The sequence below is a fragment of the Tursiops truncatus genome, chromosome 7, assembly GCF_011762595.2.
Source record: "Tursiops truncatus isolate mTurTru1 chromosome 7, mTurTru1.mat.Y, whole genome shotgun sequence".
NCBI lineage: Eukaryota > Metazoa > Chordata > Mammalia > Artiodactyla > Delphinidae > Tursiops > Tursiops truncatus.
In genome coordinates this window covers 32,612,122-32,638,006 of record NC_047040.1, presented here as the reverse complement: position 1 = coordinate 32,638,006, position 25,885 = coordinate 32,612,122, and the positions used below count along the sequence as shown (strand labels likewise).

The 25,885-nt window shown below is 38.4% G+C and overlaps 1 protein-coding gene across 1 annotated transcript in view; it reads left to right on the top strand.

Moving 5' to 3' along the window:
• Positions 1–25,885, top strand: part of CARF (calcium responsive transcription factor) — a 96,623-nt gene that overhangs the window by 58,033 nt on the left and 12,705 nt on the right. Inside the window, 2 exon segments of the mRNA XM_073807371.1 lie at positions 9,334–9,439; positions 10,550–10,689. The gene's annotated coding sequence lies outside the window, so the exon portion shown is untranslated.

Genomic DNA, 25,885 nt, shown 5'->3' with positions numbered 1-25,885 from the left:
AAAGATTGTTTCCTATATAGGTTGTTACAGAGTATTGAGTGCTAATTGAGTGCTATACAATAGGTTCTTGTTGATTATTTTATATATTGTAGTGTGTATATGTTAATCTCAACTTCCTAATTTATCCCCCCCCCCACCTTTCCCCTTTGGTAACCATAAGTTTGTTTTCTAAGTCTGTGAGTTTGTTTCTGTTTTGTAAATAAGTTCATTTCTATCATTTTTTTAGATTCAATTTAAATTCATTTTTTAGATTCTCTGTGTGACTTACTTCATTTAGTATGATAATCTCTAGATCCATCCATGTTGCTGCAAATGACATTATTTCATTCTTTTTTTATGGCTGAGTAATGTTCCATTGTATATATGTACCACATCTTCTTTATCCATTTATCTGTAGATGGACATTTAGGTTACTTTCATGCCTTAGCTATTGTAAATAGTGCTGCAAAGAACATTGGGGTGCGTGTATCTTTTTGAATTATGGTTTTCTCCAGATATATGCCCAGGAGTGGGATTGCTGGATCATATGGTAGCTCTATTTTTAGTTTCTTAAGGAACCTCCATACTGTTCTCCATAGTGTCTGTACTGATTAACATTCCCACCAACAGTGTAGGAGGGTTCCTTTTTCTCCACACCCTCTCCAGCATTTTTTGTTTATAGACTTTTTGATGATGGCCATTCTGACTGGTGTGAGGATGTACTCACACCGCTCGTTGTAGTTTTGATTTGCATTTTTCTAATAATTAGTGATGTTGAGCATCTTTTCATGTGCCTCTTGGCCATCTGTATGTCTTCTATGGAGAAATGTCTATTTAGACCTTCTGCCCTTTTTTTTTTTTTTTGTGGTATGCGGGCCTCTCACTGTTGTGGCCTCTCCCGTTGCAGAGCACAGGCTCCAGATGCGCACGCTCAGTGGCCATGGCTCATGGGCCCAGCCGCTCCGCAGCATGTGGGATCTTCCCGGGCCGGGGCACGAAGCTGTGTCCCCTGCATCGGCAGGCGGACTCTCAACCACTGTGCCACCAGGGAAGCCCCCTTCTGCCAATTTTTTGATTGGGTTGCTATGTTTTTTTGGTATTGAGCTGCATGAACTGTTTGTATATTTTGGAGATTAATCCCTTGTCAGTTGCATTGTTTGCAACTATTTTCTCCCATTCTTTTTGTTGTCTTTTTGTTTTGTTTTTTGTTTCCTTCGTTGTGCAAAAGCTTTTAAGTTTAATTAGGTGACATTTATTAGTTTCTGTTTTATTTTCATTACTCTAGGAGATGAGTCCAAAAAGATAGTGCTGCAATTTATGTCAAAGGATGTTCTGCCAGTGTTTTCCTCTAAGAGTTTTATAGTATCCAGTCTTACATTTACATCTTTAGTCCATTTTGAATTGATTTTATGGTGTTAGAGAATGTTCTAATTTCATTCTTTTACATGTAGCTGTCCAGTTTTGTCAGCATCAATTATTGAAGAGACTGTCTTTTCTCTATTGTATATTCTTGCCTCCTTTGTTGTAGATTAATTGACCATATGTGCGTAGGTTTATTTCTGGGCTTTCTATCCTGTTCCATTGATCTCTAAGTCTGTTTTTGTGCCAGTACCATACTGTTTTGATTACTGTAGATTTATAGTATAGTCTGAAGTCAGGGAACCTGATTCCTCTAGCTCCGTTTTTCTTTCTCAAGATTGCTTTGACTGTTTGGGGTCTTTTCTGTTTCCATACAAATTTTAAGACGTTCGTTCTCTGCAAAAAATGCCTTTGGTAGTTTGATAAAAATTGCATTGAATCTGTATATTACTTTGTGTAGTATAGTCATTTTGACAATACTGATTCTTTTAACCCAAGAACATGCTATATCTTTCCATCTGTTTGTGTCATCTTCAATTTCTTTCATCAGCGTCTTATAGTTTTTGGAGTACAGGTCTTTTGCCTCCTTAGGTAGGTTCATCCCTAGGTATTTTATTCTTTTTGATGTGATGGAAATGGGATTGCTTCCTTAATTTCTCTTTCTGATCTTTCATTGTTAGTGTATAGAAATGCAAGAGATTTCTGTGTATTTATTTTGTATCCTGCAACTCTACCGAATTCATCGATGAGCTCTACTAGTTTTCTGGTGGCATCCTTAGCATTTTCTATGTATAGTATCATGTCATCTGCAGCCGTGACAGTTTTACTTCTTCTTTTCCAATTTGGATTCCTTTTTATTTCTTTGTCTTCTCTGATTGCCGTGGCTAGGACTTCCAAAACTGTGTTGAATAAAAGTGGCGAGAGTGGATATCCTTGTCTTATTCCTGATCTTGGAGGAAACGCTTTCAGCTTTTCACCATTGAGCCACCAGGGAAGCCCCTATACTCTGGTCTTTATGATTTCTTTCCTTTTGATAACTTTGGGTTTTGTTTGTTCTTCTTTCTCTAATTGTTTGAGGTGTAAGGTTAGGTTGTTTATTTGGGATTTTTCTTATTTCCTGAGGTAAGATTGTATTGCCAGAAATTTTTTCTCTTAGAAATGCTTTTGCTGCATCCCGTAAGTTTTAGAACATCATGTTTTCATCTTCATTTGTCTCTAGGTATTTTTTGATTTCCTCTTTGATTTCTTCAGTATCTGTTGGTTGTTTAATAGCATACTGTGTTTGTGGTTTTTTACATTTCTTTTCTTATAGTTGATGTCTAATGTCATAGCATTGTAGTGGAAAAGATGCCTGATATGATTTTAATTTCCTTAAATTTATTGAGGCTTGCTTTATGGCCCAGCCTGTGAACTATCCTGTAGAATGTTCCATATGCACTTGAAAAGAATGTGTATTTTGCTGCTTTCAGATGGAATGCTCTATATATATATCAATTAAGTCCATCAGATCTAATGTGTTATTTATGACCTGTGTTTCCTTGTTGATTTTCAGTCTGGATGATCTGTCCATTGATGTTAAGTGGGGTTTTTAAGTCCCTCACTATTATTATGTTACTGTTGATATCTCCTTTTCAGGATGTTAGCATTGCCTTATATATTGAGGTGCTCCTATGTTGGGAGCATATATATTTACAATTGTTATATCTTTTTCTTGGATTGATCCCTTGATCATTATGTAGTGTCCTTCTTTGTCTCCTGTAACAGTCTTTATTTTAAAGTCTATTTTGTCTGATATGAGTATTGCTACTTCAGCTTTCTTTTGATTTCCATTTGCGTGGAATACATTTTTCCGTTCCCTCATTTTCAGTCTGTATGTGTCTTTAGATCTGAAGTGGGTCTCTTGTAGACAGCATATATATGGGTTTTGTTTTTGTAGCCATTCATCCAGTGTGTGTCTTTTGATTACAGCACCTAATCCATTTACATTTAACGTAATTACCAATATATATGCTCTTGTTGCCATTTTGTTAATTGCTTAGGATTTGTTTTTGTAGGTCTTTTTCTTCCTTTCCTCTTTTATTCTCTTCTCTTGTGATTTGATGACTATATTTAGTGTTGTGTTTGTATATCTCTTTCTTTTTTGTGTGTATATCCATTGTAGATTTTTGGTTTGCAGTTACCATGAGGTTTTGATATAGCAAATCAATATGTAACATATATTATATATATATACACACACACACACACACACACACAAGATTGTTTTAAGTTGCTGGTCTCTTAATTTCAAATGCATTTCCAATATCCTGCATTTGTACTCCCCTGTTTTCACGATTGCTTGTTTTGATATCATATTTGTGTGTGGATGATCTCCTACCTTTACTGTATGTTTGCCTTTACTGGTGAGCTTTCCCATTCATAATTTTCTTGTTTCTAGTTGTGGCCTTTTCCACCCAGAGAAGTTCCGTTAGCATTTGTTATAAAGCTGGTTTGGTGGTGCTGAATTCTCTTAGCTTTTGCTTGTTTGTAAAGGTTTTGATTTCTCCATCAAATCTGAATGAGAGCCTTGCTGGCAAGAGTATTCTTGGTTGTAGGTTTCTCCGTTTCAGCACTTTAATATTGTGCCACTCCCCTCTGGGCTGCAAAGTTTCTGCTGAAAAATCAGCTAATAACCTTATGGGGATTCCCTGGTATTTGTTGCTTTTCCCTGTTGCTTTTAGTATTTTCTCTTTGCCTTTAATTTTTGTCAATTTGGTTACTGTGTGTCTTGGTGTGTTCCTCCTTGGTTGTATCCTATATGGGACTCTCTGTGCTTCCTGGACTTGGGTGACTATTCCTTTCCCATGTTAGGGTAGTTTTCAGCTATTATCTCCTCAAGTATTTTCTCAGGCTCATTCTTTCTCTCTCATCCTTCTGGGACCCCTATAATGGGAATGTAGGTTTGCTTAACATTGTCCCAGAGGTCTCTTAAACTGTCCTCATTTCTTTTTATTCTTTTTTCTTTATTCTGTTCTGTGGCAGTGAATTCCACCATTCTGTCTTCCAGCTCACTTATCCATTTTTCTGCCTCATTTATTCTGCTGTTGAGTCCTTCTAGTGTATTTTTCATTTGTTATTTTATTTGTTCAACTTTGTTCTTTAAATCTTTTAGCTCTTTGTTAAACATTTCTTGTATCCTCTTGGTCTGTGCCTCTGTTCTTTTTCCGAGAGCTTGGATCATCTTTATTATCATTACTCTGAATTCTTTTTTAGGTAGATGGCCTATTTTTACTTAGTTACTCTTCTGGGGTTTTATTTTGTTCCTTCATCTGAAACATCCTCCTGTGCTCTCATTTTGTCTAATTTTCTGTGTTTGCATTCCCACAGGCTGCAGGATTGTAGTTCCTCTTGCTTCTGGTGTCTGCCCCTTGGTGGGTGAGGCTGGTCCAAGAGGCTTGTGCAGGCTTCCTGGTGGGAGGGACTGGTGCCTGCCCACTGGTGGGTGGAGCTGAGTCTTGTCCCTCTAGTGGGCAGGGCTGTGTCAAGGGGTGTGTTTAGAGGCAACTATGGACTCAGGAAGACTTTAAGTAGCCTGTCTGCTAATGGGTGGGGCTGTGTTCCCACCCTCTTGGTTGTTTGGCCTGAGGTGTCCCAGTACTAGAGCCTAAGGAAGTCTTATTGTGGCTTCTTCTTTGTCTTTGGAAGTAGAAGGTTTTTTTTGGTAGGTTCCAGTCCTTTTTTGTTAATGGTTCTTCAGCAGTTAGTTGTGATTTTGGTGTTTTCGTGAGAGGGGGTGAGCTCAGGTCCTTCTACTCCACCATCTTGTCCAGAGATCTCTCTATTTTTCATATTTAAAAATTTAACATGGGAATTTTTTGTATCTTCCATGTCTCTATTTGATATTTTGCATCTTTCCTCTAGGTTAATATATGGAATGAAGCTACAGAACTATTTTAATATCTTTGTAAACTAATTCTTTTTTTTTTTTTGAAGCAGTTTCAATTGACTGATTTTTTTTCTCATTATTTTTATATATTTTCCTGCTTCTTTGCATTCCTGGTAACTTTTTTTTTTTTTTGCGGTACACGGGCCTCTCACTGTTGTGGCCTCTCCTGTTGCGGAGCACAGGCTCCGGACACGCAGGCTCAGCGGCCATGGCTCACGGGCCCAGTCGCTCCGTGGCATGTGGGATCCTCCCAGACTGGGGCACGAACCCTTGTGCCCTGCATCGGCAGGTGGACTCTCAACCACTGCACCACCAGGGAAGCCCTATCTCTGGGCTTTCTATCCAGTTCCATTGATCTATATTTCTGTTTTTGTGCCACTACCATACTGTCTTGATTACTGTAACTTTGTAGTATAGTCTGAAGTCAGGGAGTCTGATTCCTCTAGCTTAGTTTTTCTTTCTCATGATTGCTTTGGCTATTCAGGGTCTTTTGTGTTTCCATACAAACGTGAAATTTTTTGTTCTAGTTCTGTGAAAAATGCCATTTGTAGTTTGATAGGGATTGTATTGAATTTGTAGATTGCTTTGGGTAGTATAGTCATTTTCACAAATCTGTGTAGCTCTCTCTTCTCCAGTACTTGATCCTACAAACTCTGGCTGCTTTGGTCTTCCTTAATATCAGATTCCATCTCCTCTACCCAGAGAGGCTCGGCCTACATTACATTTCCAGGTGCTGCAGCCTGAAAACTCTCTTCAGGTGGTAATCTGGGTAACATAAGCTTCAACTCATTTGTTTTCCATCTCTCAGGGATCTCTGTCCTCTGTTGCATGATGTCCAGTGTTTTGAGAATCATTGTTTCATATATTTTATCCAGTTTTATTTTTAATTAATATATTTATTTATTTATAATTTTTGCTGTTTTGGGTCTTTGTTGCATGGAGGATTTCTCTAGTTGCGGTGAGTGGGGGCTACTCCTGTTGTGGCGCGGGGGCTTCTCATTGTGGTTGCTTCTCTTGTTGCGGAGCATGGGCTGTAGGCGTGCAGGCTTCAGTAGTTGTGGCATGCAGGCTCAGTAGATGTGGCTCGCGGGCTCTAGAGTGTAGGCTCAGTAGTTATGTGGCACACGGGCTTAGTTGTGTCACAGCATGTGGGATATTCCTGGACCAGGGCTCGAACCCGTGTCCCCTGCATTGGCAGGCGGATTCCTAACCACTGCACCACCAGGGAAGTTATCCAGTTTTGTAGTTGTTTCAAGCAGGAGGGTAAATCTGGTTACTTTTTTTCCATTTTGAGTAGATGTGGAAGTTCTCTAGGCAGTTCCAACATAATGTCACATTTGGGTTTCTGCAGGAGCAGTAAAGTTGGAAGATGAAGTAGGAGATTGTAAGAGAAGTGCAAGGATAGGTTATGAGACAGAAAAGGGTATCACAAATTGGGTGAGACAAACATGTATGTTATTGTGGGACTTAGGGTATATTATTGGTCTAAAGTAATTCCCAAGAACAGCCTGTTTGTGTAGCAACTCCTTTGATGGTATAGTTTCCAGTCCCCACTGTCATGGCTCCTCCAGTCATAATGACTCTCAACCTTGTGTGTACCATCACTGACAGAGTTAGGTGCCATGTAGGATACCAAAATGAATGACTTAAAAGTTTGCCTCAAAGGAACTAAATGTCTATTACATGAGATATTTAACTTTATACAATATAGAAAATGGTAAAATTGATAATAGGAATACAGATAAAATTATATAAGAATTCTGAGGAAGAAGACATTACTTACAAGGAACAGAACTGACATTTTAATGAGCACTGGACATTGGACTTAGTGCTTTATATTTTTTGGTTAAAGCACTTGGCATTTTGCCTGGCATAAAGTAAGTGTTTTTTTTATTATTATAGCTTGGACTTGTGGTTAGGAGCATATGCTAGGGTTTGAATCCTACTTCCTCTTTATTAGCTGGACAGATTACTGAGACTTTCAGTTTTTCTTTTTTTTTTTTTTTTCGGTACATGGGTCTCTCAATGTTGTGGCCTCTCCCATTGAGGAGCACAGGCTCCGGACGCGCAGGCTCAGCAGCCATGGCTCACGGGCCTAGCCGCTCCACGGCGTGTGGGATCTTCCCGGATCAGGGCACGAACCCGCGCCCCCTGCATCGGCAGGCGGACTCTCAACCACTGTGCCACCAGGGAAGCCCAGTTTTTCATTTTTTTAATCTGAGGGTATAGTAGTAGTAGCTACCTAACTGAATTGTTATGAGGATTTAGTGAGTTAACCCATGTTAAGATCTTAAAGACAATCTGATACGTGCTTCTGAATATATGTTAATTTTTTTTTTTTTGCGGTACACGGGCCTCTCACTGTTGTGGCCTCTCCCGTTGCGGAGCACAGCCTCCGGACGCGCAGGCTCAGCGGCCATGGCTCACGGGCCCAGCCGCTCCACGGCACGTGGTATCTTCCCGGACCAGGGCACGAACCCGTGTCCCCTGCATCGGCAGGCAGACTCTCAACCACTGCGCCACCAGGGAAGCCCTATATGTTAATTTTTATAATTAATTTTATTAATAATGAGCTTTAAAATCCTGAAACATAAGCATTATCCTTAACTTTCAAGATGGTGTATCTGTTAGGGAGCATCTTTTTTGTTTGTTTGTTTGTTTAATTAATGAATTTTTGGCTGTGTTGGGTCTTCATTGCTGCGTGTGGGCTTTCTCTGGTTCCAGTGAGCGGGGGCTACTCTTCATTGCAATGCGTGGGCTTCTCATTGCAGTGGCTTCTCTTGTTGTGGAGCATGGGCTCTAGATGCATGGGCTTCAGTAGTTGCGGCACGCGGGCTCAGTAGTTGTGGCTCGCGGGCTGTAGAGTGCAGGCTTAGTAGTTGTGGTGCACGGGCTTAGTTGTTCCGTGGCATGTGGGATCTCCCTGGACCAGGGATCGAATCCGTGTCCTTTGCACTGGCAGGCAGATTCTTAACCACTGCACCACCAGGGAAGTCCTGTTAGGGAGCACCTTTGACTGGTCACAATAGAGACATGATTATGTTGGCTTAACCAAATAAAGAGTTTTTCTTTTTTTCTGTGAAACTAAGTCCAAAGGCAGTCTTCCAGACTGGCCAGAGGTGGTTGCTCCACCTCCAGCATTGATCAGAGACCAGGCAGGAAGAATAGAATAGGCAAAAGGTCTGAGCTAGATGAGTAAGCCAAAGGTCTTTCTCAGAAGATCCAACAGTAACTTCTACTTTTAACTTACTGTTTAGAACTGTTGTATAATCACCCTAGTTACAAGGATGCTAGGAAATGTATCTCTTTTTATTTTATTTTTCTTTTACTGCAGCTCTTTTTAAAGGGTACATTACCACCCCAAGAAAGATTGTGTTTTAATAAGAGAGAAAGAATTCATTGAATATCATTTAGGCCACTAATGGTGTCTCCCACAAATGCGAGAGCTGAAATTCAGAAATTCTGTAACTTGCCTGAGGTTATTACATAAACTATTAAGTGATAAAGCTCATATTGTTAACAAAGTCTGACCAACACTACTCCACGTTACTTTTGCTACACAGTCCAGAAAAGCAAGTGATCTTTTCATGGTAGGATCTTTAGGTTGAATCTTTCATGACAGGATATGGACATGAGATTAAACTGCAGATATATAAAATTCAAGGAGCAAGTATGCACATTTGGGGGTGCTAGTAAGTTCATTTTGGTGAGAACTTTAGGATCCAGGGAAGGAAAGAAGCTGGGAAAAGATTAAAAAGATAAGACAGGTTAAATGGTAATAATTCTACAGGGCCAGGCTGAGAATTTTACATTTTGCTTAGCGTGTGTTTAAAAGTCTTATTTAAATGATATATTAAAGTAGCCTGTTGAATCAAAAAGCTTTCCTAAAATCTGGATGAAAAAAATTAAGCTTCACAGATTTCTGAAAATATATATGGTGATCAAATGCAGGTGGTAAGATAATTTACTGGTTACCATAGTAAAATTGTATAACAATTTTCTGGCTGTGACTATTGCATTTGTAATTGCTTTTAGAAACTCTTGTGTTTTTTACATTTCTGTTCTATAAGAACTCTCTAAAATCTTAAAGATGGACGTTCAGCAAAACACGTTTCCTGCCTTTTGGAGCTTACTTTCCAGTAGGGGGCGATAGACAATAAATAATAAACATAATAAGTAAGTATATATAAACATATTAAGTATATTGTATGTACTTATATGTATTATTATATGTGTATGAAGTACTTATATGTTAGGTTGATAAATAATACGGAACGAAAATGGAACAGAGAAAGGGAAAAATAGGATTCAGTGTGGAGAGAATTTCCGTTTTAAATAGGGCAATCTGAGTGGCCTCATTAAGAAGGTATATGTAAGCAAATTAGAGAGTAGGAGAGTTAGTCATGCAGATACATGAAGAGTAGTGCAGTAAGAGAGAACTGCAAGAATGGGACGTGCTTGCTCTGCCTGAAGAAGCATGGGTACCTCTTACATGGATGGATGACAAGACAGACTACATGGGTAAAGATGCTAGTAGGTGGGTACAAGTGAGAATCTGGAAATTATCTTCTGATTAATTCAGTTTTCTCAGTGAAAAAAGAAGCAAGGGCCTTAGGGGAGTGTGGAGATTGGTGTGGGGGGGAAGTGTGTTAGGGAGTTGAGAAAAGCTAGTAGGAGAGTAGTTAGACTAGGCAAGAATATTATTAATAGCCCTACTTGATTAAGGATTCATCTGAGGTTATGTTCATAATAACCTCAGCATGTTTGTGTGTTTTTCTCCACTCCTGGGCAACAGTGACTGAGTATTTATTGAGAACCAGACACTGTGTTACCTGCTGGCTGTAAGAAAGATTAACAAAACCTAATCTTAGTCCTACAGGGACTCACAGTGTAGTGGCAGACAGTTAATGCAATCAATGAATTGTAAAGTGGTGTGATAAGTATTGATACTATCAATTGTAAAAAAAGAAAAACCATTTTAAATCAAAGAATTTCCAGGTGGGTGAACAATTCAGGTTGTATAGGGACTAGCAGATTAGTCTAGAAAGGCAGAAGACTGTGAAATACTTCTAAACTCTCACCTCCCTTTGTCCAATCAAAAAATACTATGTAAAACCTTTGTCTAATCCCGCTCAGATCCTCTGCTTTGAAACGCATCTTAAACCAGATCCGCAAAACTCATAAATATTGTACCTCTGACTTCCCTGTGAGACACTGCTAAGACTATCAAGACAGTATTCTCCCTTACTGCAGTAAGCAAAAAACTCAGTTTTGCTTTATCAACAGGTTATTTTGGAGGTATTTTAAAGGAGCCAATATTTGACTGTCTTGGAGGTCTCATCAAAATCTGGTCAACTTGGAAACAGCGTGTTTTACTGAGGCCCTTTGAGCCTCCTGCACAGGGTCTGTCCAATGACGACGGTGAGGTAAGTTCATATTGGGTTTGAGTTCTGATTTCTTATTTTTTTTAATCAGACACTCCAAATGCAAATGCTAAGTTTAGTTTGTTTAGTTTGAGAGTAATATCTAGGAATTAGAAACTCTTTTAAAAAATCCATTGATTGATCATTTTGAAAAACTCTTATTTTGGGTAGAAATCTGCATTATTACTAACAATACTACTGTTTGTCCTCGTCATTTCTTCATTGTGAGTCTATAAGAGGAAGTTCATAGGGATGAAGATGCGAGTAAGTTTTGTATGTTCAGAAGGTTTCTCTTCAGACTGGCATCCTTTGGAAAAACTGTCTCAAGGTCATTTATGAAAATCTTATCAGAACTTTACTTACTCTTGTTTTATTTTGTCCATTGGAAGTCTAGTTCTCTTTGTAGGGGAGGGTCCCCAAGATACAAGGTGCACAAGATTTGACTTACTGTTGCTAGACTCATAGGTTTATCTTTAGTTCTGTACCCACTCTGGGCTGAACTCCTGCATCTTGTCTGTATTTATACTAGGATCAGAATGTGTCATCTTAACTTTCTAATGATATTTGGAATTACAGTGGTTACTTTGGGGAACTTTTGTTATGAACAAAATTGTTCCTTTTGGGAGGCACTTTGAACCAAAAAAAGAAGAAATATCCCAGACATACAGTTGTCTACATTTTAAGGCAAGGGGAAACTTCCAAAATATATTCAAGGGATTATGAAATTGCCTCCTTAAAAGATTCCTTGGCAAAGACAAGGAGAAAATGTGAAAAAATTAAAACCATCTTTTCCAGATCCCTTCAAATCACAATTTGAATGTAATGTCCTTTATTCTACTTTCCTCATCCTGTGTTCCTCCATTTCCTTCTCTTCTGTCTCACCTTCGACTTTTTCTTCTTCCCTTCAGAACAGCTCAGGAGGAGATGGTCTTCTTTATTGAAAAGAGAAAGATTACTTTGTTTAATATGAGAACTCCCCTCCCTCTCATTTCTATACTTTAAGTATCAATAACTACTGGCTTTTTAATCATACAAATCAGATTGTCAAGGGATCTGAATTAATGTTTAAATCAATTACAATGACCCTTTCCCTCTCTTTTCTCTTTCTCTCCTCTCTCTCCCTCTCTCTCTTTCTCTTGCTCTCTCTCTCTCTCCTTCTCTCCCTCCCTCCCTCTCCCCGTGCACATATGTCAAAATAATTTTCCTGAATTGGTTTTCCCTTCTCCTTAATTAAGGAAAGATAATTAGTCTTTTACAATAATAATTTTGTATTTGACTAAAGCTGGCTCCCTCTCATTTTTTCTGTCTGTTCCTCTTTTCCTTTTCCCTCCGTAGGGAAACATTAAAGATTAGTTGATGAAAACAATTATTCTGTCATTATGTGCTCACTCTAGGAATGTCTAATGAAGAATTTATAAAATGGAAAGAAAAATAATGAAACTTTTTGTTTCTTTTCTTTAAAATTGCTTTTAAGAGATATTTCTGGTTAAAACTGTAAGGAAAGAAAAAAGAGGTCTTGGTTCCAAGATGAAGGGCTTTGAAACACGATTTAAAGATTTTTTGTAATTTTATTTATGAATATGAAGTTTATATATTATATAGAAAATTTTAATAGAATATTCCTGATAAATAGTTGAATCATTGGACAAATTAGAGTGAATTAATTGTACTGATTTGAAGGACTGAAAAACATTTATCTATTTCCTGACTTTAATATGTGAAATTACTGCCAACACAGTATTCTAGGTTATACAAGAAGATTGAACATCTCATAATTTAAACTTTCTGTATTTTTGCATTGGTTTGATGGGAGAGATGAGGTAGCATTATAGTTAATACTTCTTTTATTTATTTATTTATTTATTTATTATTTTGTTTTGGCTGCGCTGGGTCTTCGTTGCTGCCCGTGGGCTTTCTCTAGTTGCAGTGAGTGGGGACTACTCCTCATTGCAGTGCACGGCCTTCTCATTGCAGTGGCTTCTGTTGTGGCAGAGCATGGGCTCTAGGTGCGTTGGCTTCAGTAGTTGTGGCACATAGGCTCAGTAGTTGTGGCTTGCAGGCTCTAGAGCACAGGCTCAGTAGTTGTGGCGCACGGGCTTAGTTGCTCTGTGGCATGTGAGATCTTCTGGACCAGGGCTCAAACCCATGTCCCCTGCATTGGCAGGTGGATTCTTAACCACTGCGCCACCAGGGAAGCCCATAGTTATTATTTCTACAAATTGTTTAACATTACAAAAATTAGAATCATGATTAACTAGGTAAACTTATAATGATGGGTATCTTAAAAAGATTTATTATCTTATGATATTTCTATAATATCAAAATTCTTAAGAACTTTATATTTAACTAAAATTGTAATATCTAGATCCTTAGGTAACAAATAGGTTAGACAAATATTAAACTGAGTTAATTGATACATAATCTTTGAATAATTAGACAAAATCTAAAGAAAAAAATGAGAGACAAAACACTGGTCACTAGTTTTATCTAACTGTTGTTACTATACATTTAAAAATAGATATAGATTTGAAGGATGTGAAAATGACTTTGAATTTTGTTATATACATAGCCTCCTTAAAATGTATAAATATAAAATGGCAGGCATGCCCATTAGAAAAATAGCTAAACAGTTCCTGCTTTTCTGTCTTCTAGTTTTGTCTGGGGGAAAACAAATTTGGTCACCTAGGTTAATGCAGCAATTAGGACTGTATTTAGTATAATTTCAAAGAGGTATGAATATGTATGCAAAGTAATTTATATGGTTTGTTTCTTGAAGAAATTGCTGTACTAAGATGGTGAGTTCATAGAATGCTGAAATGGGCTTCTAAAAGCAGAACTACAGCATTAACTCAGAGGCAACGTTCTGAAAGTTTGAGTGCCATCCTTGGTGCACTAAATCAGAGACCTCTTTATGGTGCTGTGTTCCCAACAGGAAGAATACATGGGACATTAATTAATAACCAAGGGGCAGAAGCAGGACTGGCTCCATTTACCATCATTCCCAATGACACACTGGGAGGTTTTGTGCTTCCCACCCCTTTAATTCTGAGCCCTGCAGGGTTGGAGGTCCTGGTCCCCAAAGGGAGCATACTCTTGCCAGGAGGAACACAGAGTTGTTATTGAACTATAAGGTATGCTGATGGCAGTACATTTTGGAGTCCTTGTATCCAGGCCCCAGCAAGTAAGAAGAGGCATCAGCGTTCTGGCAGGGGTGATGGACCCAGATCAGTTGGAGGAGGTAGGGCAGGGGGACTACATGTGGAACCCAGATGATCCATTTGGGCACCTTTTGGTACTCCTGTGTCCCACTGTAACAGTGAATAGACTCATGCAGCAATGTCAGCATGAGAACAATATGATTGCTAAGACCTTTCAGGAGTTAAGATTTGAGTCACACCACCTGTAAGCCACCAAGACCTGATGAGGTGATAGCTGATGGTGACGGAGAGCATGTGTACCACTTGTGACCCCAGAGATCAACAGCAGTGTCAGAGGTCCCATCTGAGTTTCCCCTCAGGAAGACAGGCCCACAAGAACCACAGAAGACCTGTACCCTGAAGCTGTGGGTAGAGATGTCTGTTCAGCACAAGAGGTGAGCCTTGACAGCTATGAAAATGACCCACTCAGAGCTTTTGCTTCAAGTGGAGTAATCGACCAGTGGCCCCAGCTGCTATGCTCTGGATCTACCATGGTGCTTGTTCAGAGGCTATGCTTCTCACAGGCTGCTCCCAGCCAGTGGCTGAGTATGGCAAAGGTACTAAAGCAGGCCCATTTCTGTGAGAAGGACTCTTTGATGGGTAACTTTGGCTTGGGGTTTCCCTGTCAGCCCTGCAGACTTTACCCAATATCTATCAAATCCTTGCATTGAAAAACTCAAACTAGATCCCCCAAAACTCACAAACATCTCTCCTTTGTTCTTCCCCCTCAGAGACACTGTTAAGATCGTCAAGGTAGTATTTTTCCTTACTACAGTAAGCAGGAAATTTAGTTTTGCTTTATCAACAGGTTATTTGGTGGTATTTTCAGGGAGATAGCATTCAACAGATGAAAAGAAGCCAAAATTCAAAAGCAGGGGGAAGACCTTCACAGGTAAAAGCAACAGTAAATGCAAAGGCCTTGAGGTAAAAAAAAACAAAAATGTGTTAAAGGGCTGAAAAAAGTCAGTGTGACATAAGCTTAGAGAGCAATAGGGAAAATGGTATGAGATGAGGTCAGTCATGTACAGAAGGCCTTGGAGTCCATGGTAATCATAGGGTCAATTTCATTCTGAGTACAGCAAAAACCCATTCGAAATTTTTTTTTTTTTTTTTTTTTGCGGTACGCGGGCCTCTCACTGTTGTGGCCTCTCCTGCTGTGGAGCACAGGCTCTGGACGCGCAGGCTCAGCAGCCATGGCTCACGGGCCCAGCCGCTCCGCGGCACGTGGGATCCTCCCAGACCGGGGCATGAACCCATGTCCCCTGCATCGGCAGGCGGACTCTCAACCACTGCGCCACCAGGGAAGCCCTAGAAAATTTTTAGTGGAGAAGTGATAAACCTTGGCTTATATGTTGTAGGAGAATATATTATAGAAGGACATGAATGGAAATGGGGAGAGCAATTAGGAAGTTATTGCAATTGCACAACTGAGAGCTTAGGTGACTTGGAACTAAAATGATAGCGATACAGCAAGCAAAGAGAAATGGACAGATTCACGATATATTTTAGAGAGAGAATCAAGACTTGCTGATTGAGGGGCTGTTGGGGAGGGGGTGTGGGGATGGTGAGTGAAAGAAGGGGAAGAGCGAAGAATGTCTCCAGGGTTTTAGCCTTGAGCAACTGTATGGATGGTAGTGAATTTTACTGAGTTGAGGAAGACGGGTTGAATAGAGTCAGAAGAGAAACGCAGGAGCTGTCTTTGGACTGGTTAGTTTGATTTCCAGGTGGAAGTGTTTAGTAGGCACTTAGAAATACAAATCTAGATAAACATCTTTGTGATTTATCAACATGTGGATGGTATTTAAAAACAGAAAACAGAGAAGAAATGTAGATAAAGAAGAGAATGACCAGGATCTAGCCCTGGGGCCTCCAACACTTAGGTTTGGTAGAGCAGCAAAAATGGCTAAGAAATTAAAAGGAACACCAACAATGCTTCACAGTGGTCAATTGAGTCCACTTTGGAACCTGTGAAGGAACATAGGGGTAGGAAATACCTCAGATTAGTTGCTAATTGAAGCGATCTCTTCAGTCCCTTAGTCAACAAATACATATTCAGTGTATTATAAACAAGGGTCTCCAAGAGACACTGCAATATAAGGTAACTACAGCCTAAATGCCCTTTAATATACCATATTCACATGTAACACTCCCCCACATGAGGAGATTCAGAATTTCTAGGCTTAATTATAAAAGTATTTCAGAAAAGTCTTTTTCTAGTCTTCTGCTTTCTATTCTTTTTTTTTGGAACTAACTACCTTAAACTATCAACTTTTTGTTATCTTTTTATACTTTATTCAGTTTTATATTTAATACATTATTAAACTTTTTCACTTATTTTGCTTTCACCTAAAATATGGTTAAGTGACAGTACACATTCTGGCTTTAAGAAGGTGATTAGAATTATGTAAATATATTAACTGTCTTAAGACGATCTTTCCTCTCTTGTCAGGTTCGATTAACATTTGAAAATACATTGAAATGTTTTGATATCAGAATTATATTAATACAAAATATGGGTGTATTTAGACCTTCAAGAAGAATTTAACCAAAGGATATAGGCAAGAATAAAAGAAAACAAAAACATGTAGCTTGTAGTAGCTAAGAAACAATGTGTGACTTTCAGAGTAACAGACTTCTATATCAGTTGTGTAATAGTAATTTTTTATTCATCAGGTCTTTTTATTTCCATGGAAACACTGAAGTCATTTTAATTTTTAATTACACTAGAGTTTACAGTTCCATTGATTTTAACTCTGTAGTAGTAAGCACAGGAGCTAGAGCTTTACCCATTTCTACTTTAAGAATATAAAGGAGGAAAAGATGGTTTAAAATGGTCATGAATTTCATTTAGTTACAACCTGTAGCTGTATACTGATTATTTCTAATTTCACCTAAACCTGCCCTGCAATTTTATAGCCAATTAATTCTTCTATTTTTGTCTATACCCTTTGGCTAAAAGTATTTTCACAGGAAGTAAACTACAATAGAAAACTCAGCAATGGATGCTGGTAGAATAAGTAGTTCGGGTGATATGTGAAATAATAGGAGCAGAGAACTAGTTCTGATCCTTACTTAATTGAGTAATCTTGGGTGAATCAATTTACTTCTTCATCTGCAACCTGGGAGAGTGAGAATGAGGGCTAGAATTCAGTGGTTCTCTGAAATATCTTGGCTCTATGGAGCCCATGGCTTATGGAAGCTATACACATAGGCCCCAGAGCTGATGATACTTCTCATGACATGGGTATCAATATGGGTATCAAAAGGGACTGGATGGGGCTTCCCTGGTGGCGCAGTGGTTGAGAGTCTGCCTGCCGATGCAGGGGACGCGGGTTCGTGCCCCGGTCCGGGAGGATCCCACATGCTGTGGAGCGGCTGGGCCCATGAGCCATGGCCGTTGAGCCTGCGCGTCCGGAGCCGGTGCTCTGCGGCGGGAGAGGCCACAGCAGTGAGAGGCCCGTGTACCGGGGAAAAAAAAAAAAAAAAAAAAAGGGACTGGATGCAGACCAGTAATAAAAAGCTATTAAATGGAACAATTTGTTCATTAAATGGGTATGATGCAGATTTCATAGCTAGGCAGTATTTTATTTCTTTTCTCTTTCTGTATCATTAAATTTCCTGACATATAACTTTTACAGGTTCTGGTCCTATTTGATCATGATAATTTTCAGAATGCAAAGGGCAAGAGGAAAGGAACTGACACTGAATAGCTATTATATGCTATGCACTGTGTTTTTACATAATTATCTGTCTTTATATCAGTCCTGTTGGCAACAGTGAATGTTCACATTTTATAAACGAGAAATTGAGACTCAAAAGAGGGTAATTCTGTCAAGTATCAGTAAACATTTGAAGATACAATTTAAAATATCACTTTGGGGCTTCCGTGGTGGCGCAGTGGTTGAGAGTCCGCCTGCCGATGCAGGGGACAAGGGTTCGTGAGACCCGTGAGAGACCTTCATACCGCAAAAAAACAAAACAAAACAAAAACAACAAAAAAACAAACAAAAAAATAAATAAAATATCACTTTGAATTTTACTGTGAACTGAGATTTAGCTTCTTTCCTATTTATATTTGCTAGTTGTCTTTATCAGTAGTTCCCTTCCTATTGGCTGAAACCCCTGAGGTGTTGTAGATTAATTGCTGAGGTATCTGAGAATCTAACATTGTCACTAAACAAATGAATAATGTGATTTGAGTGTATATATGACTATTTGTTCAACCGCATTAATAAAAAATGTGTTAATTTTTAAATATTACTAATTCTTGGCATTTGCTGTATTTTATTCAAAGAGTGTCTAAATGGGAAACCATTGATCTTAATAATTAGCTCTGGGAGATTTTTACTTTCGGTGCTTGGTTTTCAGTTTTTCTATTTTATTATCATGGGTTAGTCAGCTGCCATCCCTGGTCTCAGTTTGTATGATTGTATGATAGCAGATGGTTAATAAAGTTCATTCTAACCCTAAAATCCTAATCCAGCCCTCCTCAAATTTATTAATCTTCCTGAACAAATCTATCACATTTGAATAAGTCATCAAACTAGAGTAGAAAAAAGAGATTTATACTTTATCAGTGGTATCAATAAATAATAGTGGATCATAATATTTTTAGACCTAGAGAAGACCCTGAAAGTCTGACCCAGTCTTTTTTTTTCCTTTAAACAGATGAGTGAATTTGGCTCAGAAGGAATAAATAATTTTCCCAGAATCATACAGTTAGTGTCAGCTTTAGAGCTTTAACCCCAGGTGTACTTTAAAGGTTTAGTGCATTATCAAGTAAATTAAAATATTTTTATTGTATTGAATAAGTGTTCTATCAGGAAACCAAAGATTAAATGGACAACCGGTTGTCTGAAACATTGCCTTAAAATGTTACTGAGTAAATATAATTTTAAAACAATAAAAAATATTAAAATAGTGAACTTTCATTGAGGAACCTTGAAAAAGAAAAAATAATTATTTTTAAAATTGAGCAATGTATCTTCTTTAAACATAATTTGGATCATAAGCAGTTATAAATACTGCTTTATTAAAACTGAACACTACATTGTATTTTTTTTATTGCCTTAAAGGTTCTTCAAAATTGTCATTTTAATGGATGCATAATATTGCATAATATAGGTTTTTCACATCTATATATTTCATTCCTCACATTTTTTGGACATTTAGATATTTCCAGTATTTTTAATGCCAAATATTTTTTGTATAAAAATCATTTTTGTATCTGACTACTATGTTTTCTGGTTTAGTTTCCTAGATTTGGAAATACTATTTAAAGAACATAAGCATTTTCACACTAGTGATAAGATTATCAAGTTTCTTCCTGTACATTTTATATTGTTTTACGCTGTTTCAAAGTAATTTTTGATGGTACATCTGATCATGTCTTCATGAGAATTAAATATGATAATTTAAGGCTTTTCTAATTTGAAATGATATTTCACTTTTGTTAAGATTAACATTTTTTATTAGTGACGTGTTTTTCAAATATTTCTTTTTCTTGTGTGAAATATCAATTTTTTTCACTAGACCATTTTTATATTGCAATCTACTTTTTTTTTAACATCTTTATTGGAGTATAATTGCTTTAAAATGGTGTGTTAGTTTCTGCTTTATAACAAAGTGAATCAGTTACACATATACATATGTTCCCATATCTCTTTCCTCTTGCGTCTCCCTCCTTCCCACCCTCCCTATGCCACCCGTCTAGGTGGTCACAAAGCACCGAGCTGATCTCCCTGTGCCATGCAGCTGCTTCCCACTAGCTATCTGTTTTACATTTGGTAATGTATAAATGTCCATGCCACTCTCTCACTTTGTCACAGCTTACCCTTCCCCCTCCCCATATCCTCAAGTCCATGCTCTAGTAGGTCTATGTCTTTATTCTCATCTTACCCCTAGGTTCTTCATGACCTTTTTTTTTTTCCCTTAGATTCCATATATATGTGTTAGCATATGGTATTTGTTTTTCTCTTTCTGACTTACTTTACTCTGTATGACAGACTCTAGGTCCATCCACCTCACTACAAATAACTCAATTTCATTTCTTTTTATGGCTGAGTAATATTCTATTGTATATATGTGCCACATCTTCTTTATCCATTCATCCGATGATGGACACCTAGGTTGCTTCCATGTCCTGGCTATTGTAAATAGAGCTGCAATGAATGTTTTGGCACATGACTCTTTTTGAATTATGGTTTTCTCAGGGTATATGCCCGGTAGTGGGATTGCTGGGTTGTATGGTAGTTATATTTGTAGTTTTTTAAGGAACCTCCATACTGTTCTCCATAGTGGCTGTATCAATTTACATTCCCACCAGCAGTGCAAGGGTGTTCCCTTTTCTCCACACCCTCTCCAGCATTTATTGTTTCTAGATTTTTTGATGATGGCCATTCTGACCAGTGTGAGATGATATCTCATTGTAGTTTTGATTTGCATTTCTCTAATGATTAATGATGTTGAGCATTCTTTCATGTGTTTGTTGGCAATCTGTATATCTTCTTTGGAGAAATGTCTATTTAGGTCTTCTGCTCATTTTTGGTTTGGGTTGTTTGTTCTTTGGTTATTGAGCTGCATGAGCTGCTTGTATATTTTGGAGATGAATCCTTTGTCAGCTGCTTCATTTGCAAATATTTTCTCCCATTCTGAGGGTTGTCTTTTGGTCTTGTTTATGGTTTCCTTTGCTGTGCAAAAGTTTTGAAGTTTCATTAGGTCCCATTTGTTTATTTTTGTTTTTATTTCCATTTCTGTAGGAGGTGGGTCAAAAAGTATCTTGCTGTGATTTATGTCATAGAGTGTTCTGCCTATGTTTTCCTCTAAGAGTTTGACAGTTTCTGGCCTTACATTTAGATCTTTAATCCATTTTGAGCTTATTTTTGTGTATGGTGTTAGGGAGTGTTCTAATCTCATACTTTTACATGTACCTGTCCAGTTTTCCCAGCACCACTTATTGAAGAGGCTGTGTTTTCTCTACTGTATTAAATGCTCCCACCAAAAGAGACAGACTGGCTGAATGGATACAAAAACAAGACCCATATATATGCTGTCTACAAGAGACCCACTTCAGACCTAGGAACACATACAGAATGAAAGTGAGGGGATGGAAAAAGATATTCCATGCAAATGGAAATCAACAGAAAGCTGGAGTAGCAATTCTCATATCAGACAAAATAGACTTTAAAATAAAGACTATTACAAGAGACAAAGAAGGACACTACATAATGAACAAGGGATTGATCCAAGAAGAAGATATAACAATTGTAAATATTTATGCACCCAACATAGGAGCACCTCAATACATAAGGCAAATACTAACAGCCATAAAAGGGGAAATCGACAGTAACACATTCATAGTAGGGGACTTTAACACCCCACTTTCACCAATGGACAGATCATCCAAAATGAAAATAAATAAGGAAACACAAGCTTTGAATGATACATTAAACAAGATGGACTTAATTGATATTTATAGGACATTCCATCCAAAATCAACAGAATACACATTTTTCTCAAGTGCTCATGGAACATTCTCCAGAATAGATCATATCTTGGGTCACAAATCAAGCCTTCGTAAATTTAAGAAAATTGAAATCGTATTAAGTATCTTTTCCGACCACAACGCTATGAGACTAGATATCAATTACAGGAAAAGATCTGTAAAAAATACAACATGGAGGCTAAAGAATACACTACTTAATAACGAAGTGATCACTGAAGAAATCAAAGAGGAAATCAAAAAAATACCTAGAAACAAATGACAATGGAGACACGACGACCCAAAACCTATGGGATGCAGCAAAAGGAGTTCTAAGAGGGAAGTTTATAGCAATACAATCCTACCTTAAGAAACAGGAAACATTTCGAATAAACAACCTAACCTTGCACCTAAAGCAATTAGAGAAAGAAGAACAAAAAAACCCCAAAGTTAGAAGAAGGAAACAAATCATAAAGATCAGATCAGAAATAAAAAGAAATGAAGGAAATGATAGAAAAGATCAATAAAACTAAAAGCTGGTTCTTTGAGAAGATAAAATTGATAAACCATTAGCCAGACTCATCAAGAAAAAAAGGGAGAAGACTCAAATCAATAGAATTACAAATGAAAAAGGAGTAACAACTGACAGTGCAGAAATACAAAAGATCATGAGAGATTACTACAAGCAACTCTATGCCAATAAAATGGACAACCTGGAAGAAACGGACAAATTCTTAGAAATGAAATCTACTTTTTTAAAAAAATCAATTTTTGTTGGCCTTTTTAAAAACATTCTTGTGGAATTGTTTTGTCTTTTTTTTTTTTTTTACTGGTTGAGTAACATAAATATTCTAGTTGTAAAAGATTCAAACAATATAGAAATATGCATAGCAAATGACTCCCTCCTGACACCTTTCCTTATAGATAACCACTGTCAACAGCATTTTATAGTACCTTATTCCTATTCTCATTCTATTAATATGTACATATCTCCATATTCTTTAAATATACATAATATACATGAATATATATATACATATATAAGTATAAATGGATCTTATAATACCTACTGTTCAGCATCTTAGTTTCTTCACCTAATAGTATGTCTTCCAGAGCTTACTTTTCCCCTCACAGCATAAAAAGCTCCTCGCCATTATATATATAACATATAATCATTATAAAAAATTTGATTAAGACATGAAAGATGTTTTAAAACAATAAAAATCACCTGGAATTAGTTTGGAGATAAATACCTTTAATAATTCGATAAGCATTCTTTCATGCATCTCTTAATACATTTTACATTACTGGTGTTTATTCTGACAACAGCTGGTATACAACAATTCACTTCTGGCACTAACCATCCAGAGTTAGCACAGACCACACAAATTAAAGGGCATGGTCCCCAACAAGACACCAGTCAAAAGTGGGATCCTTAGGTCACCTGCACTTCCAGCTGCCTACAAATCTGGGATGATCCCATGACCCCTTTAGGTTTGATAATTTCCTAGAATGACTCAGAACTCAAGAAAGCACTGTGCTTACAATTCGTTTTATCAGAAAGGATACAAATCAGGAATAGCCAAATAAAAGACATATAAGGTAAGATTTGGGAGGGTCTTGAATACAGAAGTTCCATGCCTTCTCCCCACAGAATCAGGGCACTTCACCCTCCCATCACATCAATGTATTCAACCAAGAAGCGCCACTGAGCTTTGTGTCCAGAGCATTTATTGGGGTTTCATTACATAGAAGCGATTGATTACATCATTGGCCTGTGATTAAAGTCATTCTCCAGCCCTCCTCTCTTTCCCAGAGGTCAGGAGGTTGGCGTGTATCAGGTGGCTCAAAGCCCTTAACCACTGCACCACCAGGGAAGCCCTGGCCTGGGTATTACTATCCCAATTTTATGGAAGAGAAATAAACTCAGAGAGATTAACTACCTTACAGCGAAGAAGCCAAGAACGGAAGCTCTAAACCTAAGATTGTTTTACTCCAGTATGTGTTATAGCCAGATTTAACCCCAAATTAAACAATTCATGAACTATCAAAATTCACCATAAGAAAGAGTAAGCTTCCTGCCAATCTAGAGAATTACTGTATATAAATTACCATATATAAATTAAATGGTGATCCTTCAGATAAGGGACTGCAGGATATCCATTAATATATTAATGTGGGGACTAATTTTTTTCCAGAGTAGTATTAACATTTTAATTTTATTTTCAACCCACCTTGATCTTTGAAATCCCTGGCAACAAAATTTTTCATTAAAAAGATGTTATAGGGACTCCCCTGCTGGTTCAGTGGTTAAGACTCCATGCTCCCAATGCAGGGGGCCCGGATTCTACCCCTGGTCAGGGAACTAGATCCCACATGCATGCTGCAACGATATTTGGTGCAGCCAAATAAATATATATTTTTTAAAAAATGATGTTATAAAGATGTAGTAAATAGAAGGACAGTCTTTAAGGAACCTTGTCCCTGAAGTATTATCTTAGACTTTTATATATCAAATAGTTTAGAGGATATTTAATTGGAAAGGAAAATTACGTTCTGTAGTTCATACACATTTGGAGCTCTTTAGATTTCAGATCTTCTCTAGTATGCCAAGAGTTTACATTATGAATGGATGTTGAATTTTGTCACATATTGCATATACTGAGATGATTATATGATTTTTCTCCTTTAGTTTGTAAATTGGTGAAATACATAAATTCATATTCAAATGGTACAGGTCGTACATACCTTCTGGTACACGTGCACAGTTTCTCAAGCCTATATACAAAGTAGCTGTTGGGTCATTGAATATTCATATTTTTATTTTTACCAGATAGTGCCAAACTCATTTCCAAACTGATTGTACCAAAGTATACTCTCACTAAGAGTGTGTGATAATACCAGTTGTTTCATATCTTCAACAGTACTTTTGATAGTTAGACTTTATTATTTTTGTGAAGTGATAAGTATATGTTTTTTTTTAAAATTGTGGATTTAATTTGCATTTTGTTAATTGCAAATGAGTTTGAGTATCTTTTCAATATTTGTCAGCCATTTGTATTTCCCTTCCTGTGAATGACCAATTCAAATATTTTGCCCATTTAAAAAGTTTTAGGCCAGTGGCTGACAGCCGCCGAGCTGCGAGCTTCTTCTCTCCCCAGAGGCAGGGACTCCTGAATATATTTGAAAACTGAACAGTTTCAGCCAAGCCGAAGCATTCTCTCTTCCCAGGGACACAAATCCAACTTACCTGAGCCAAAGCAGATGACACATTTTTGGATGATTTTCCTGGATTTTCCAGATAGAAAATCTTACCTGGGACTTCCCTGGTGGTGCAGTGGTTAAGAATCTGCCTGAGGCTTCCCTGGTGGCAAAGTGGTTGAGAGTCCGCCTGCCGATGCAGGGGACACGGGTTTGTGCCCCGGTCCGGGAGGATCCCGCGTGTCGTGGAGCAGCTGGGGCCGTGGGCCATGGCCGCTGGGCCTGCGCGTCCGGAGAGCCTGTGCTCCGCAACGGGAGGGGCCACAGCGGTGAGAGGCCCGCGTACCGCAAAAACAAAAAGAATCTGCCTGCCAGTGCAGGGGACACGGGTTCGAGCCCTGGTCCAGGAAGCTCCCACATGCTGCGGAGCAACTAAGCCCATGCGCCACAACTACTGAGCCTGCGCTCTAGAACCTGCAAGCTACAACTACTGAAGCCCGTGTGCCGCAGGTACTGAAGCCCATGCACCTAGAGCCCATGCTCCGCAGCAACAGAAGCCACCGCAATGAGAAGCCTGCGCACCGCAATGAAGAACAGCCCCTGCTCGCCGCAACTAGAGAAAGCCCGCACACAGCAATGAAGACCCAGTGCAGCCAAAAATAAAAGACATAAATTTAATAAAAAAGAAAATCATACCTGGCTAGAACCTCCATAACAGTCTAAAGTAGCAGCAGTTGCTTGCATTCTTTTTTTTTTCCATTTATTTATTTATTCATTTTTGGCTGTGCTGGGTCTTCATTTCTGTGCGAGGGCCTTCTCCAGTTGCGGTGAGTGGGGGCCAGTCCTCATCACGGCGCGCGGGCCTCTCACTGTCGCGGCCTCTCTTGTTGCGGAGCACAGGCTCCAGACGCACAGGCTCCAGACGCACCGGCTCCAGACGCACCGGCTCCAGACGCGCAGGCTCAGCAGTTGTGGCTCACGGGCACAGTTGCTCCGCGGCACGTGGGAGCCTCCCAGACCAGGGCTGGAACCCGTGTCCCCTGCATTGGCAGGCAGACTGTTAACCACTGCGCCACCAGGGAAGCCCCATTTGCTTGCATTCTTGTCTTCTTCATTATATTAACGAGAATGCCTTTCCTCTTTCAGTGAAGGTCGGCTGTGTTTTTGTGATAGCTGTTCTTTATGATGGAAAGGGATTACTTTCTAGTTCTATGGAAATTTTTTCGACAGCTTAACCTTAAAAAATCAGGAATGCATGTATATTTTAATTGAAAACTTTTCAACATCAGAGAATCTTTGTGTTTTTTTCTCCTTAACCTAC